This window comes from Schistocerca piceifrons, chromosome 1 (assembly GCF_021461385.2).
Source record: "Schistocerca piceifrons isolate TAMUIC-IGC-003096 chromosome 1, iqSchPice1.1, whole genome shotgun sequence".
Classification (NCBI taxonomy): domain Eukaryota; kingdom Metazoa; phylum Arthropoda; class Insecta; order Orthoptera; family Acrididae; genus Schistocerca; species Schistocerca piceifrons.
This window is the reverse complement of record NC_060138.1, coordinates 207,649,600-207,666,916: the sequence shown is the minus strand read 5'-3', so window position 1 is coordinate 207,666,916 and position 17,317 is coordinate 207,649,600.

The following is a 17,317-nucleotide window of genomic DNA, read 5'->3' as shown; positions in this document are numbered from 1 at the left end:
AACACTGGCGTAAACACTGAACGTTCACGGAGCAAACTTGAGGAGCGTGCGACCGCTGCTACAGCTAAAGCCAGACTGTAGGCCACACGGCGGCTTGGCAGTGTACTAACATTTTATACTCATTTTACACTTAAAAAACTTTGGATCCATTTTTCCCGGGTTTTTGCGGGTAGTGTGCCCCAATATTTTAACCACGTGATGTGTTAGGGGTCCTCTTTCACGACACAACATTGCGGACAAATCCCCGACCCCACGGTCGTGCCGTCTCCTTGTTAGTCACAGCCTGGGGAATGTGTCCAGAATGAAAATTTCACTCTGTAGCTGAATGTGCACTGATACGGTGTTAATGTTAAGAGTCTCTATCCAGCACACAGCTTTAATCTGCCAGGAAGTTTCATATCATCACACACTCTGTTTCAGAGTGAAAATATCATTCCAAATTATTTTATTGTCTACACGCGAGGAATACCTGTCTGAAATCATGTTCTCAGTTTTAGGAACATGTAGTCTTTAAGTTGTTAAGGTCTAAAGATGTGAAGATATTTCGTTGACACCCCGCGTGTATGTTTTTAGATGTGTCTGCGAGTCAGCTGCGACAACCGTCCGGCCCCCGCACACCTCCCGGCTGACGGATTCCTCCCCGTGGCTGTCAGGAAAGCCGACGCGCCAGACACGGTGCTGCCAGGGGCGTCCGACTCGGAATACAGAAGAGAGTCGGGCGAATAAGAAAAAGAGGGCCCGCCGACGGGGATTTGCATCGCGATGCGGCGGTTCCGATTCCCCGCCGGCGCAGAATTTCTGCCCCCGGGGGCGAAAGCAGGCGGCGAAGGCGGAGGCTGCGGCGAAGGAACTGGAGACGCAGAAACACGTCGCGGGGGGCGCGGCGGGGGCGGTGGCTGGGGAACGGGGTCAAATTGTGTCTTTGTTGCGGTGTCACCTCGGTGTTCAGTATAAATTTCCCTCTAAATCGAGAATTTCTGCGTATTTTAATATGCGGCGTCCCTGGCGGAGCGGCGAGACGGGAAATGAGGGGCGCGTTGCCGCCGCTGCTCCGCCGCTGTCGTCTTATTAAATTCTGCCCCGGCCCAGCGCCGCCCGCGGCCGGTGTCTCGTTACTAAGCCCGCCACCCAGCCGTGTATAATCCCTCCCTGGCACTGGAGCACGCAGTACCAGCGCGGCTCGTATGGGGAGGCGGCAGGCAGCAAAGTAGATACGTTGCCGCTTCTGAGGGTCCAACACACTCACCCGTACAAGTCTAATACTGCTATAAAAATTAAATACTCGAATACAGTGCCATCAATAAGTCGGCGCTATCTCCAGCAGTGGAGTGGCAAATACTTTAGACTGGTGTGGCTGCCGCAGTGGTCGAGCCAGTAACTCGGGATAAGCGAGGTTGTAGCCCCTTACGATCTTCCACACTGCGGTTTTCCTGGTTTTCAGTAGACCACTAAAACACACACACACACACACACACACACACACACACATATATATATATATATATATATATATACAGAGTGTTTCAAAAATGACCGGTATATTTGAAACAGCAATAAAAACTAAACGAGCAGCGATAGAATTACACCGTTTGTTTTCAGGCGGACAAACATTCGAAATTACAGTAGTTACAATTTTCAAGAACAGATGGCGCTGCAAGTGATGTGAAAGATACAGAAGACAACGCAGTCTGTGGGTGCGCCATTCTGTACGTCGTCTTTCTGCTGTAAGTGTGTGCTGTTCACAACGTGCAAGTGTGCTGTAGACAATATGGTTTATCCCTTAGAACAGAGGATTTTTCTGGTGTTGGAATTCCACCGCCTAGAACATAGTGTTGTTGCAACACGACGAAGTTTTCAACGGAGGTTCAATGTAACCAAAGGACCGAAAAGCGATACAATAAAGGATCTGTTTGAAAAATTTCAACGGACAAGGAACGTGACGGATGAACGTGCTGGAAAGGTAGGGCGACCGCGTATGGCAACCACAGAGGGCAACGCGCAGCTAGTGCAGCAGGTGATCCAACAGCGGCCTCGGGTTTCCGTTCGCCGTGTTGCAGCTGCGGTCCAAATAACGCCAACGTCCACGTATCGTCTCATGCGCCAGAGTTTACACCTCTATCCATACAAAATTCAAACGCGGCAACCCCTCAGCGCCGCTACCATTGCTGCACGAGAGACATTCGCTAACGATATAGTGCACAGGATTGATGACGGCGATATGCATGTGGGCAGCATTTGGTTTACTGACGAAGCTTATTTTTACCTGGACAGCTTTGTCAATAAACAGAACTGGCGTATATGGGGAACCGAAAAGCCCCATGTTGCAGTCCCATCGTCCCTGCATCCTCAAAAAGTACTGGTCTGGGCCGCCATTTCTTCCAAAGGAATCATTGGCCCATTTTTCAGATCCGAAACGATTACTGCATCACGCTATCTGGACATTCTTCGTGAATTTGTGGCGGTACAAACTGCCTTAGACGACACTGCGAACACCTCGTGGTTTATTCAAGATGGTGCCCGGCCACATCGCATGGCCGACGTCTTTAATTTCCTGAATGAATATTTCGATGATCGTGTGATTGCTTTGGGCTATCCGAAACATACAGGAGGCGGCGTGGATTGGCCTCCCTATTCGCCAGACATGAACCCCTGTGACTTCTTTCTGTGGGGACACTTGAAAGACCAGGTGTACCGCCAGAATCCAGAAACAATTGAACAGCTGAAGCAGTACATCTCATCTGCATGTGAAGCCATTCCGCCAGACACGTTGTCAAAGGTTTCGGGTAATTTCATTCATAGACTACGCCATATTATTGCTACGCATGGTGGATATGTGGAAAATATCGTACTATAGAGTTTCCCAGACCGCAGCGCCATCTGTTGTTGAAAATTGTAACTACTGTAATTTCGAAAGTTTGTCTGCCTGAAAATGTACTGTTGTCCCAAGCATATTGCAACTAACGCTGTATTTCTATCGCTGCTCGTTTAGTTTTTATTGCCGTTTCAAACACACCGGTCATTTTTGAAACACCCTATATATATATATATATATATATATATATATATATATATATATATATATATATATATATAGAGAGAGAGAGAGAGAGAGAGAGCGCCGTGGCGCTCGTTACTGGCGCGCCTGTCTCTTGGATGTCCAATATCGATCCTTCGATGTTTCTTATCTTTCCTTGCCTTGTCGTTGTCCGCATTCGCGGGGCGAGTGGCAGTTGACGTTTTCTCGGGCTACCTGCTGAGACGTCGCGAGGTACGAGGTGGAAGCAACCACGTGTGTGTGGAGAGTTGGTTGTACGAACTCTGCCGGTTCAGCATGGAGGATATGTGTTGGCTGCCTACCTGTCTGTTCTCCTGAGTTTGCTCGCCGTGCCTTGCGACCTCCTGGCTTGGGTTGCTGCCTGGTGTATCCTACACGAGCCATACCGGATGTCCAGCAGAAGCCAGCAGAAGTTAAGCACCCTTGTGTTTCTTTAAAGAAAAGGAGCAAATGTGTAAGACCTTTTGTAACCAATTTTGGTGGCCTCTTAAGTGTGGCCTTCGCGTTTACACTGCCTTTGGGGAGTGCTAATTCTTTTAAATTTGAATAGTTGAGGTTCCCTGTCCTTTATAATCTTTTGGGGGTTTTATTTGAATTTTCTCTTTGCGGTTCTTTCCTTGTGCTTGGTTAAATGTTTACTTGTATAGCGGGAAGTGTCTCTTGGTTAAAACTCGGAAAAAGTGTTTGATGTTACTGCCGCTTCTGGTATTTGTCTTTTCAATTAAGTGTTGTCATCCCTTCGAGCGACCTGGTGTCACTCCTCGTTAATTAATGCTGGTTTATGTGTACTTAATTTTGAATTGGCCATTTGAATAAGTATTTTGGAGCGCAGTATAGCAGTAAGGCAACCTCATTGTATACCACCTTGTGCCCTGCTCTAGTACTTTAATTTTCAGTGGCACGAGTTAGCTCCACTACCGGTTTTACTGATGTGCTCCCTTCAGAATCTTGTCTTGTATACGTTTGCCCCGTGTGTGTCTGGGAACACACAGATGAGCTTTAGTGTGACTTCAGTGCTAGTCAGTTAATGGAATCTTCATTTTGGCTTGGCTTTTACTGAAGAGTTTGAGTGGAACGTAGTGTGTTTCATTTGTTATTCATTTAATTACTGTAAGTTTGTTTATTTAATGGGGAGCAAGACATTTAAAGACTGTTGGTATTAACTCCCCGAGTTGCGGGATGTTGCTAATCCGTTCCAAATGGCCTACTACTTATTCAATGGCAAGGCTGTAAATTAGTTGGTTACTGTGAGTACAAATTCACGCTATTTATTTGTTACCGAAATTGTTGAAGTGTCTGTGTCGTGATTCAATCACTAGCTACGTGTTTGAGCTAAATTGATATAAACCTTACATTGCCTCCTTCAAATTTGTTGCCAGCAGAAACACTTAAGACAACTAAGTTTTGTCACTGCTTAGGTTAACCTTTACTGGGAGCAATATTTCATGTAGTTAAATTTTGTCTTAAAATGTGTATTTCTCTGATGTAATAAACGAATGATAAAAGAAAAAAGCAAAGGGGCCTGGTCCGTCAAAGTCCTTGTATTACAAGTCTAGGGACATAATGTGGAACATCCTTTGTTGGCGCCAACATGTTTCTTACACTTCCCAGCGATTCTGCAACATGTGTATGACTTGTGTGCTATAATCTAGACATCTGCTCCACGTGAGCTGGCTGAGCGACATTAAATTTCCTGATTCGCTTCTAAAATATCTTTCTCCACCTAGAGACACTCATTCTTAAGATTTTCTTGTTGGAAATCACTCACCAGTTTACTCTTGAATGTACCATTGTGCAGCACATCTGGTTGAGATATCCTGCTAGTTCGCTGAAACCTCATCATACTTCAGCCAGCGAATGCTATAAATAGACGCCTATCACTGCTGGGAAGTCTCAGCAAACATTTTAAGCAGTGTGTGTGAGTTTATGTGTGTATAGCTGGGAACTACTCCAAAATACCCCAATCAGTTACAAGCAAATTTGCCACAGAACAGTTGGTTTCGCAAGTATCAGCACTGTGAGGCTTCTAACTTTCCAGCTCCAGTAGGAGTGGAGAAACGGGCAAAAAACGTGTGGCTTCCAACTCCTAGTATATAGGCTGCCCTGCTCAACTGGCATGTTGTGTGAGAACAGTATCAGCCTGCCAAATCAACCTTCTTTGCAGCGCAGACTACATGTGAGGGGTAAGAAATGATTTCTGGGCCCTGACATATAGGCAGCCCCAGATGACAGTCAAGTGGTGTTGGAGTTTTATTGGCCTGCTTCATTGACTAGCTTTGCATTGCAGCCTGTATTTCAGGGGCAAATTGATTTTCAACTCTATTTCAGGTGCTAAAGATGCTGATGGATATGATTGAGGACAGTTTGAGATGGATGGAGGAGGGAATGGACAAAGTGAGAGGAGAAGAAAATAGGTAGAGGGGAAGAGAGGCTATAGGTGAACGTGTAGAGGAGTAATGGACAGATGGAGAAGGGAGAGGGGCGACATAGATGGAATGAGAGACAAGGATAAGGGTGTGGTCAGAGGGGGAGAGATGTTTAAAGAGAGGGGGGTAGGACAAAATAAACAGATAGAGATATTGGGTGTGTTGGACAGACGGAGGGCAGAGTACTGTTGTAAGAGTATATATCATCAGCCATTATTTTCGAATATTTAGGCTAGTAGTTTCAAGACCTCAGTAGCATCTTCTTCAGGTCCCAATACACTGAGCATCCAGAGTATTCCAGTCATATATGTGCATAATATAGGAACCATTGTAGTAACTGTATTCTATAGGTGTCTTTCGAATAGTGTGTGCTCTCCACACATACAACACAACTGGACAACATGACATGAAATGAAAGTAGTAGCTACAGTTTTGAGGAAAATGGTCTCATTTAGAGCTTATAGTTTTAAAATAGTACTAGCTCATTAATAATTCATCCATCATGTGTTAAGTTACACATACAAATGAAACATTCATTGTCATGTAAAAATCACTAAAAGTATTTCAGACTTCTTTATGGAATATATTAATGAGGTTGAAAACTAAAATCTCCATTAGGAAATTATTAACTTGAGGAACAGAATATTTTAAAGCAGCATAAGCATTCACACATGATATATGAAGTCCTAGTACGTGGTACCTACATACAATATCCAGATTCATATATCTCGTATGTGGTACTATGATGCTGTAAGATAAGCAGTGCATAAATTTTCCTGTGCACAAAGCCTTAGTGCACTATCAACAATTTAGACACTTAGCTCTCTCTCTCTCTCTCTCTCTCTCTCTCTCTCTCTCTCTCTCTCATAAAGATAATTTTGGTAAATGGGACATTTGTGTTGAGCTACACTCCTCAGCCCTGGCAGGGTCAGCTTCGTATTTTCGAAAAGGAACCCAACTACATGTTTGTGAATTGCTTGTATTATGAAACAGTAATTTGATACACATGTAGCAATAACTTTATAGATATGTAATAGACACAAATAAGCAAGTCTGTAAATCGAAATTTATCCAAACATTAGGTTTTCAACATAAAGTGTTTTTAGATAATTACCTCTCTCAGATATAATCTGAGAGAGGACTTCTCATGCTTCTTGTGACACTATTTTATATTATTGCAGATTTTTCGGGTTTTATTCACAATTTGTGTTTTTACATTTTGACACACATTAATAATATGTGTTGTATCAAACTTCTGTAAATGGATTTTTAACCCATTAGTCTCATTACATACACTCCTGGAAATGGAAAAAAGAACACATTGACACCGGTGTGTCAGACCCACCATACTTGCTCCGGACACTGCGAGAGGGCTGTACAAGCAATGATCACACGCACGGCACAGCGGACACACCAGGAACCGCGGTGTTGGCCGTCGAATGGCGCTAGCTGCGCAGCATTTGTGCACCGCCGCCGTCAGTGTCAGCCAGTTTGCCGTGGCATACGGAGCTCCATCGCAGTCTTTAACACTGGTAGCATGCCGCGACAGCGTGGACGTGAACCGTATGTGCAGTTGACGGACTTTGAGCGAGGGCGTATAGTGGGCATGCGGGAGGCCGGGTGGACGTACCGCCGAATTGCTCAACACGTGGGGCGTGAGGTCTCCACAGTACATCGATGTTGTCGCCAGTGGTCGGCGGGAGGTGCACGTGCCCGTCGACCTGGGACCGGACCGCAGCGACGCACGGATGCACGCCAAGACCGTAGCATCCTACGCAGTGCCGTAGGGGACCGCACCGCCACTTCCCAGCAAATTAGGGACACTGTTGCTCCTGGGGTATCGGCGAGGACCATTCGCAACCGTCTCCATGAAGCTGGGCTACGGTCCCGCACACCGTTAGGCCGTCTTCCGCTCACGCCCCAACATCGTGCAGCCCGCCTCCAGTGGTGCCGCGACAGGCGTGAATGGAGGGACGAATGGAGACGTGTCGTCTTCAGCGATGAGAGTCGCTTCTGCCTTGGTGCCAATGATGGTCGTATGCGTGTTTGGCGCCGTGCAGGTGAGCGCCACAATCAGGACTGCATACGACCGAGGCACACAGGGCCAACACCCGGCATCACGGTGTGGGGAGCGATCTCCTACACTGGCCGTACACCACTGGTGATCGTCGAGGGGACACTGAATAGTGCACGGTACATCCAAACCGTCATCGAACCCATCGTTCTACCATTCCTAGACCGGCAAGGGAACTTGCTGTTCCAACAGGACAATGCACGTCCACATGTATCCCGTGCCACCCAACGTGCTCTAGAAGGTGTAAGTCAACTACCCTGGCCAGCAAGATCTCCGGATCTGTCCCCCATTGAGCATGTTTGGGACTGGATGAAGCGTCGTCTCACGCGGTCTGCACGTCCAGCACGAACGCTGGTCCAACTGAGGCGCCAGGTGGAAATGGCATGGCAAGCCGTTCCACAGGACTACATCCAGCATCTCTACGATCGTCTCCATGGGAGAATAGCAGCCTGCATTGCTGCGAAAGGTGGATATACACTGTACTAGTGCCGACATTGTGCATGCTCTGTTGCCTGTGTCTATGTGCCTGTGGTTCTGTCAGTGTGATCATGTGATGTATCTGACCCCAGGAATGTGTCAATAAAGTTTCCCCTTCCTGGGACAATGAATTCACGGTGTTCTTATTTCAATTTCCAGGAGTGTACTTCGACTTGATTTTGTCGCTATGTAGTCCCATAGGTGTCGCCTCCTGTCTTTTATGACTTTAATTGCTTTTAAATTCGGTTCTTCACATTTTATGCATTTACATATAATCACTATGTAATTTGCATATTCCAGATATATGTATTTCAATATTAATTTAATGGTTACCGTTCGCAATAAAATTGAGCTACTCGTGTAACTTCTTGAAAGTATACTCCAATAGAAGGTACTAAAAGCCCTCGGTGACGCATATTGTCGCTGTCTGCATTGATTGTAAGCAAGTGCTTCAGTTTTATTTCTGAGGTGTAAATGCTAACGCCAATCGCCACATGTTTATGCTCTGACATGGTTTTGCCTGTATGACTCTCGTGGTAATGATATGTTATCACTATGTTCCCATTCACATGGATTCGTATAGCTACCTGATATACATTTTTTTACATGGCCTTCGGTCTTTCTCTTTTGGTGTTTTAGTACAAATGATGACTATATTATAGTTGACATATAGATCTACAATAAATTAACGATTCAGCAGCTGATTGCTGTCCTTTACATTTGAAACCTGCTCCATGTTCACGATTGCCTGCGTGAGGTGACCCAAGTTACTGTAGCTGGAACACCCCCAAAAACATGACAGAACCACCAGAGTCCTGAACTAAAGTCCCCACGCAATGCAGAATAAAAGCGTCACTCGACCGTCACTGGCTTCCATGCCCCGAGCCATTTGAAAACGAGCCAAATAGCATGGAAACTAGCTGAAATCTTTCTGTGTTCACTGACACCAGCTGTATCTGTCGGTTTGAAACTTAGTGTCATTGTCAAGGCCTGCTACACTTCTGTGGTGTCTGTAGGTTAGGAACTTTTTCGGAGAGGTACACTGTTCCTTCCAGACATGTCGGGTTGTCCCCACTGATATCCTGACCCGTCTAGCGTTTTCGCTCAACGTATAGTCAAGGGTACGTTCGAACGCGGTAACTCCTCTCTACCATTGTGTTGCGTCCCCAGAGAGACCCATCTTACTGCAATGATTCGATACGACCAATTGGCATATTCCAATCACTGAACTGCCCCACTTAGCTCAGAGGTGGAGAGTCACATGCCTACCTGGTTGTATTCCTGGTCCTCCACCATTTTCAACGCTCCAAAGTGACTTGCGTTCTGCTTTAGAATGGTGGCTCATATTTCGTCTAGCGAGATTCTTTTAATGGACTCTGTTGTTAGCTGCTCGCACTCAGGTTCGTTTACTCCTACCAGAAATTCACTGACTACCGCTACATCTTAGATGTAGTCAAGTGTAGGATGTCATTAGTCATTTATTAATGTCTGCACTGGCTATCTGTAATCGATGTTCATAATCCTCCCTCTTTAACAGCCACCAGTAAAAATCAATTAATATATTAATCACCGTGTATAACAAAAACGTATGAGTATACTTCCAGAAAAGATTCCTCATACTTAGAGGAATTAAATGTGTTTTATGGACATGCGGTCGGAAATGCTAGACGGCCGCTGTGTCCGAGCAGTTGTAGGCGCTTCAGTCCGGAACCGCGCGACTGCTACGGTCGCAGGTTCGAATCCTGTCTCGGGCGTGGATGTGTGTGATATCTTTGGGTTAGGTAGGTTTAAGTAGTTCTATGTTCTAGGGGCTGATGACCTCAAATGTTAAGTCCCATAGTGCTCAGTGCCCTTTGAACCATTTGTGAAAGCAGTTCACATTTTTCAATTTGGGCAATGGTCATATGAAGTACTGAAAAATGAATTCTTGTTACCCCTGGAAGCCGTTAGATAGCAGCCTGCAAGTGATACGGGTGATTTTGGTAGTTAGGTAACATAGATTCTCCGTGTAATACCACGCTGGTAGTGCTACTGATGTATGTGCACATGCGTTTTCGGTGTTGGAGCCACTTAGCTCAGGTCTACGTACAAAGGCGCCACCAGCCAAGCCCTTCTTTTGCACATTGGAGATCAGGCCGAACTGGGAAATCAGACATAATCGGGTTCAAATTAAATTAACCAAGTTACGCAAAATCAGATCACGTAATCACACAATGGAATGTATAGTAAATTAATAATACGTGGGCTATGCACTCCTGGGGTGAGGGCTCCCTCTCAGATTGTGTTTCATTGCTATTACTGTCCCCTGTGTGCAGGTGGTAAAAGCAACACTGAAATATTCTGAGTAAAGACACCCATTAAGCCCACAATATTTTGCAACGAGGGTAACTACGTGGTAAGTAAGAAGGAACACGACGGGTCATACGGTGTTTGTTCCAATGAGAATATTTATTCTTCGATTTCCATACGAAAAATATGGTGGAACATCCTAACTGATTGCCTGGCTGGTGACCATGAAACAACGCACCAGATTACTTAAAAATAACACCACTTCTTACTTCGTAACTGATCGTATGGGAGGTGCAAGGAGACGGAATGGTCGTAGGGGTCTACTGTTTTATGCTCTCAGACTTTATTTACAGAATATGATAAAGGTCAGAGAAAAATGAACCATCACCATAAGCAAGCTCTTACGACAAAAAGATTTATACAGAATGGAAGAGTTTTACTTATATAAGATAGGAGAATTCGCGCCCGCAATACAGACGTGAGAAAGCGAATAAACATGAGGTGAACAAATCACTCATCGAGCACCGCCTTTGCGAGTGACATAAAAATTACAAGACTACTGAATAAAGACTATTCCACTGCAAAGGTCAGATTAAATTACGAACAACCGTAAATAGAACTAACGAGACCAAGGTAGCTTAAGGCCGCAGAGGCTCGTGCAATACGTGGTCCCCACAAACAAAGGGGGTCACTAAAATCTCTCAAAAATACGAAAATACAGGTGCTCAAATAACATGCTAGACGCTTATCATTCAATCTGACTAGAATCACGCACTGAATTACAGAAACTAGAGCTGAGGGCACATTGAACGAGGAAGACGTGGTAATAGGTGTAACTAAACAGATGTGGAAATAGGTATTTCTAGGCACACATTAGTAGGTATATACCAGTAAATAAGAATTGAAAGAAACACGCTCACCCGAAGGCACATTTATTCTCACATTCGCACAAGGAAAAGATGGTTCTATCATGGCCTAATCATTACGTAGTGCAGAATATCCCATACCATACCGTTCCGAAGGAACACAGTAAACCGAGAATACTGATTAAATTGAAGCCCTGAACATTTCCTAGCATTAATGAAGGATTATGCTTTTAAATGACCACATCCTAAAAATGAAGATAAAACGCTTCAGTTAGGCTGAATAACTTACATATTCACAACCACTTTAAAGCAGCAAGACCGCAAGTCTTCGCAACTAGAAGCACAGTGCCTGCCGAGTGGTATCACATAGAGAACCACTCACGTAAAGCGGAGAAGACCAGAGGACTCGTTTCCGCCACAACATAACAGACGAGACACGGACAGTGATGATCGATCTCTTTGCCAGGTTAGAAGTACACTAAGGTGGTTACCGTGTATCTCCAGGAGACGAAAAGCAGCTAGTCTTCTACATGAATTGTAAATCCGAAAAAATATACCGCATTTGACGGAACTATAAGACGCACTTTTTTCTTCGGAAAATTACCTAAAAAATTCAGGGGCGTTTTATACCGAAATTAACATTAAAATATCCAGTGTTTGATATAAAATTCCCGCCACTCATAAAAATGCCCACATATTTGATGCCACAGGATACCTATCTCTATCTGACAACATTGGATTCAACTGGCAGCAGGGGCGCAACAACGCGACGAACAAGAGTCGCGGGGATTCACAAGCTTGCCAACATGCCTCCCTCCCGCCCCTCCATCACAAACCCAAAACACAGTGTAGCATGATACTTCACTGCAGTCTGCGGTGCCAGTGAACTTGAAGTGATATTAATTTGTGTTATCGGTAACAGTACAATATTTTTGCTATAGCTAGTTTCGTAATGGAAAAAAGGTATTCTTACGATGCGGGCTGTAAATTGAAGGTAATAACATATGCAGTAGAACATGGAAACAGAGCACCTGAATGGAATTTCGGTCCTCTGCCAACAGAAAAAAAAACCTTCGCGATTGACTGCCTAGTAAAGAAGAACGGAAAAGATGAGGAAGACTAAATATGCAAATAGAGAGCTGAATACCAATGGGCAAAACTAGAAGATGAAGTATTAAAATGGATTCAAGGACACCGTCAAAATTACATTGGAAATCGTGCATAAATGATTGAAATACACGCTCGTAAGCTAGCGCTGCAATAGTACTTAACGGAATTTAAGGGTGGAGTTCGTTGGTGCTACAAGTTCATGAAGCGTCATGGAGTTAGCACGCAAACCAAAACCAAAATATCTCAGAAAATGCCACAAGAGTATGAAGAGAAAATATTGTCATTCCATCACTTTATTATTCAACATCGAAAGAAAACCAGTGTCGAACAAAACCAAATAGCGAATACGAAAGAAGCTCTGAGAGTTCATGTGCCGAGTATCAGAACTGTTGTCATGAAAGCTGCTAAAACTGTAGTTGTCCTTTGCTGTTGTCCTGGAGGTACTTAACTTAATTCATGATCATTTTCAAGTGCAAAACAATCCCAAAAGTTCTTGAAATATCGCCAGATGTTGTTGCTCACGTCGATAAGAAGTGTTAGTGTAAGAGACTGGTATGAAATTACGGATTAGCAAAGAGTGGGAGAGAAGTAGAGGGGATTTATTGAGGAAGAGTTCTCTTCTTGCGCAAGATCAGTTTGTAAGACTACACTGGACTCGCGGTATGTTTTGTAAGGCGACACCCGACTCTTAGCTACCGCCCTCGCAGCAGTTACTTTAACTAGTAAACCTTCCACTTGACTCCCTGCTCTATGCGCCCGCTAAACTGATTTTGCCCTTTAACTGTGTGTGTTGCTGACAGCCTGCTTTAGAGATTATCACAGTTATCAGACTCTAAATGAACTCGAATGCTGAAACAGTACTAATGAAATGATGGTCTTGTCATTATTTTTGTCAAAGGTTGATGGGGGATTAATATACCAACACGGGATAGCTCATTTATAAATGTTATGGCAGAAGTTTATTGACAAAAAATTTGGAAAAAACACATGTTAAGCGTGATGACAAAAATAAAATTTGACCTGATGGCAGCACAAATATACAACGAACAGTTAACAACCCTGTTTGGCGGGTAGTTGGCAAAAACTAAGGTTTGTGTGACAGAACAATTTACTCTGGCTTAAAATACGGATATGCAACCTGAAATTACCTAACACTGCATAGACCTTGATGGATTTATTCTACACAGAAGTTATACTACGTTGCTGCCGCTGAGAACAAGTGCTGAGATTGTGATCTTGTTTGCCCTAACAAACCGGAGAAGCAGTCTCAGGTGATTGTCGTGCTTCAAGCGTCTGCAGAGCAAAGTTGTGCAGCGCCTGTAATTCCCTATCGTGGGCATGAAATATACGAAGTAGCACCTGTTGATCTGTTAGCCGGATTGCAATCACACTCTAACGGAGACCTGAAATCTCGACAGATTCCACCAGTCATATCATGGACCAATTTGAATCACTTATACGCTAGTGCGTGCAAGGAGATCAAATTTCAGCCTGCCCTTGGCACAGCGAGTTGTCCGAGATGACTAAGGTCTAAACTATCAGTACAGATAAGTCCTCACTACAGGCTCCCCAGTAAAGACTTGTGCTAGTGCGAAGTCACTCCCAGGATAAGTGGCTTACTGCAACCCCTTCATAACAAAAGTTACGACTGGAATCCTCTCCAGACTGAATTCTGATTCGGAAGACCCATTCCAGCTATGAGTCTGAATCAAAAGACCCACTGCAACTTGAAGTCTGAATCGGAAGCCCCACTCCTAACAAAAGTCAAGGCCGGAATCCTCTCCAGACCAGAGTCTAAATCGGAAGACCAGTTCCAGCCTGTAGCTTTAATCGGGAGATCCAGTTTCTCCTCGCCTCACTTCCCATTGAACCTCAGTAAACTCCACAAAAACACTGCCACAACTGCCCCTACAAGTGTTTCGTGCCAATCACAAGACTCCACGAACTCCATTTCTCCCATTTAACTCGTCTGTTCCATTCATTGGCAAATCCTAATCAAAGTTAACAATAGTCATCTCTTTTCAGGAGAAGCAGCCAATCCCTGACATTTTGCTCCCAACTTTTCTTTTCAGTGGGCACATAAGGCAGCGTATTATTCTGAATTTCCACAAAGCTTTAAAGTGAACAACATGTTTATCATGGAGACCATTTGTAAGATGGTAAGAACTACGTCCCTTACATGAAGTGATTAAAAATGATCGATCGCACGTTGAGTGAACAGTAGGGCTGAACAAAAAGACTGACAAGGCACAATGCAACTTGTAGAGGGTATAGTATGGACGTATTGGAATAATTAATGTTTGGTGATGGTTTTAAAGTAATTCACGTGACATGAAAACTTTCTGGAAATGCGTCGATTTACTGGAGGCTTGTTTATCCAAAGGAAGTATTCAGCGTTGACCATGGCCCGGCTGGTGAGTGGCAAAGGGAAGCGACAATAGGCCAGCTTAGGACGGCTCAAACTCTGAGAAAGCAGTAACGGGGCACGGCATCCAGTTGCCTTAAATGAGTGACAGTGAGGGGGCTTGGTTGACCCCATGCTGGTGTACCGGGAAGCAGACAGAGAACTTGTACGCCTGTTGATAAATGTCCCTCGTCCCATTTTCAGTGAAACATGCGAGAAAGCCGCGCAAAGCTACGGTGGAGCGGTCAACAGAGGCCAAAATATGCATGTTCATGACTATAGCAACTTCACGCTGAATTCACGGTCCGTAGAGTCTAAAGTAAACCAGGTGAAGAGCAACAGAATGAAATACGCTGGCCTCCGATGGGAATGTAGAACCAAGGAATTTGAAGTACACTCCTGAGAGTTAGAATTCCGGAAAAATTGGTGTTTTGTGCAGATACTAACCTTGATGGGTGGCCTGGGAGGAGCTAATAGCAGAAGTTGAGAGGAAGGGAAATTTTGTGGGAATTTGTTCACTTCTCAGAGCAGGCATTGGTCGGCGCTGGGAAGAAACGCATAATTAACGCGACTTGCGCTGCAATTGGCGTAAGTGATTTTGCTGGAGGGGAAACCGAGGTGAAGAGCGGACTGTCAGAAGTCTCCATAGAAGTCTCCCGTTCCCAGATTGCCTATAGTGCGGACGTGGCGTTTTTTACTCAGCTTGCTTGAGAGACAGTGAGCATCTCTGCAGTTTAGGACTTAGCAAACGGAACGGTTGAGCTTGGAGATACAAAGTTTTCGTTCAGCTATGTACTGAGCAAAATAGCTAGGAGTGAATAGATGAGCACAACCTTGCAGCACCACGAGGTCAGCCGGTGTCTGCACAATGACACCGCCCCTACATGTTGAATTCGGTGATTTGCATATAATGTGACGATTGAAGGTCGTGAGTGCTAATCGACCACATCTGTTTTCAATCAAGTAGTTGAAATCCCAAGCCACTTTCTTAATTAATTTTATGTTCAACATTTGCATCCAGTTTTCAGTAGCTGAATATAACATCAATGTGCACCCCTTTTTAATTAAAAGGGATCAATTCTGAATCAATTAATGTCAACACTGCCACCGCAGTTCGATCAGGAGTCACAGGGCCTTATAACCCTCTTTGCGTTATCCGACATTACAGCAGTTTTGCACTCTCTGTTGATCTGTAAGTCAATTACCTGGGGTGAACATACGCTAAAAACCAGATAAGTGACTGGTGGGGTGTTACACATTGTCTGGACGGCCTGAGTGTTACCGCGTGTGCAACCAGGGTCCTGGCTAAACTAAGAAAAGTGCTTTGTGCCCCAACATAGATTATTTCAAGGCCGCCATGAATCTTGCATTCCTTCTAAAATTGTTATGACGGACCAAGGCTTCCCAAAAACGCTGTAGGCCAAAGGACACCACCACCTCACAGCTCCCGCGATAGTGTCCGGTCCACGGTAAACATGGAAACTCTCGAATTTTTATAGCTGCCATCCCTGTTGACAGAGGGCGTTTATGATGCTATCGTAAATGTTGACCGGGCGACCTACATTTTGCTTGTGCCCCCACCTTGCAGTGGCAAGAGGCTCCTAACACTTAAGAGCAGGTAGGCCGTTTTTCCGCCTCTTTGACCGGATGCATTGTCTACACACTGTGGGAGAAATTCTGAGCCCAGCATTCTCTCCCCAGTAAGAGGGTCGAGATTTTCCTTTCCCTAATAGCTGCACGTAGCTTCCAACCCGCAAATGTACACTTCAAGATCTACTGTTAAATGACCACAATGCCTGCTTGTTCTCAGCTCCAGAAAAATACTATTCCAAAGAGAGCCACCGTAAAGATCCTGCATCTATTAACAATGTACACACTTCCATCAGTGCCTCCTCATGCTGATAATTTCCTATCGTCTCACAAACACGATGTCTTGGGTGAAAAAAATCAGCATTAAATTGTATCCTTGAATATGGAGAATAGTGAGAGAGCGACTCGTCCTTTGTCAAGTTTATTAGTCACCTGAAAAATTCTGTGAAAGAGAAATTGAGATAGGGAAATACAGGGCTTGCTGTTATTCCATGAGACTTGTTTCACAATTGCAGTCTTTTGATGTCTCGATATATAAACTATTTAAAGTGTATATGAGAGGAATGGAACAAATGTGTGTTGGCTGAAAACCAACATGAATTCACGCCGAAGGTAGTTTTAAACGATCTACAATAAAACTAGTCTGTCAGTGGAAAAAATCCTGTTCTAGACTGAGAGAAGGCATTTTTGTTAAATCTTTCAAAAAGTGTGGAGTAAGTAACGCTCCCAATGGCTGTTAAGACCGTCTTACGATGGTCAGTTAAATATAAGCCGGAATTTTTGTTTTACTCGCCTGTCTGTAAACGAAGAGCAGCGCGATCTCTGCTCATTGTTGTTTTCGTATCCAGTGATTGTTCTCCACAGATATAACGTCGTCGTACCATTTCTTCAGTCAGAATTGCAATGTCAGAGCAAGAGTTAGCCCCATGTTTAGCGCAACGCATTCTATTCAAGATTCTCACAATAGAGGGAATAAACAAAACTAACTCCTCTCGAACAGGCCATGAAGGCCCAAAGGTACCGACC